This window comes from Buceros rhinoceros, unplaced genomic scaffold, assembly GCF_000710305.1.
Source record: "Buceros rhinoceros silvestris isolate BGI_N320 unplaced genomic scaffold, ASM71030v1 scaffold33490, whole genome shotgun sequence".
Lineage (NCBI taxonomy): Eukaryota > Metazoa > Chordata > Aves > Bucerotiformes > Bucerotidae > Buceros > Buceros rhinoceros.
The window spans coordinates 49,200-49,890 of NW_010388412.1; the positions used below are offsets into that span (position 1 = coordinate 49,200).

Genomic DNA, 691 nt, shown 5'->3' on the forward strand with positions numbered 1-691 from the left:
AGCAGGAAGCCTGTGCAGAGACTGCAGCGGCACCAGGAACCCACAAGTCACACAAAGTAAACAGTTCAGTGCAAAAATCTGGAGCAGGAACACAACCAGCGTGACAGAATGCACTGATTTATTCACTGCCATCACTCCACTGAGGAGCCCTCTGGTGCAAACGGCTCCACCATGTCCGGCTGCCCCGGCAGATCAGAGAAGGCGCACAAGCAGTGCCAGTCCCCCCGCAGCACCAGCCACAAGTCAGGCCCTGTCTGCACAAGTGCACAGGGGCCACTCCGCGAGGGGTCATCTGACACGACCACTAGCACCAGCAGTGCGGGACCAGTGGGGTCAGAGGTGCCCTATCGCAAAGCTCTGTGACCCTTTGCTCACACGTAAGTCCAAGACCAACCCTCCACCAGGGCACTTTTCCCTTTAGTCAGAGCTTCACGATTGCCTTTGTAATAACCATGGGCAAATATTGACTCGGATCCAACAGGCTGAAAATATTTGGTTTGCACCAGATGTGGTGCGTATATGTCTTTGAAACATTAGCTAAAGGAGTGATTTGGGATGGTGGTGGTGGATGTGTTCCCTTTGCAAGCTTGTTCTCGTTGTGCTCAGATCCCAGGAGCGTGCGTGAAGGTTTTAACCACAGGAAGAAAGCCAGCTGTAAGGGCCGCGAGGCACAGTGGAACTGTGTGCACAC

General features: G+C 54.0%; 1 protein-coding gene across 1 annotated transcript in view; it reads left to right on the forward strand.

Moving 5' to 3' along the window:
- RPAP2 (RNA polymerase II associated protein 2) overlaps positions 1 to 691 on the forward strand; it is a gene marked incomplete at both ends in the record, with an annotated part of 49,764 nt that overhangs the window by 48,838 nt on the left and 235 nt on the right. The window lies entirely within an intron of this gene.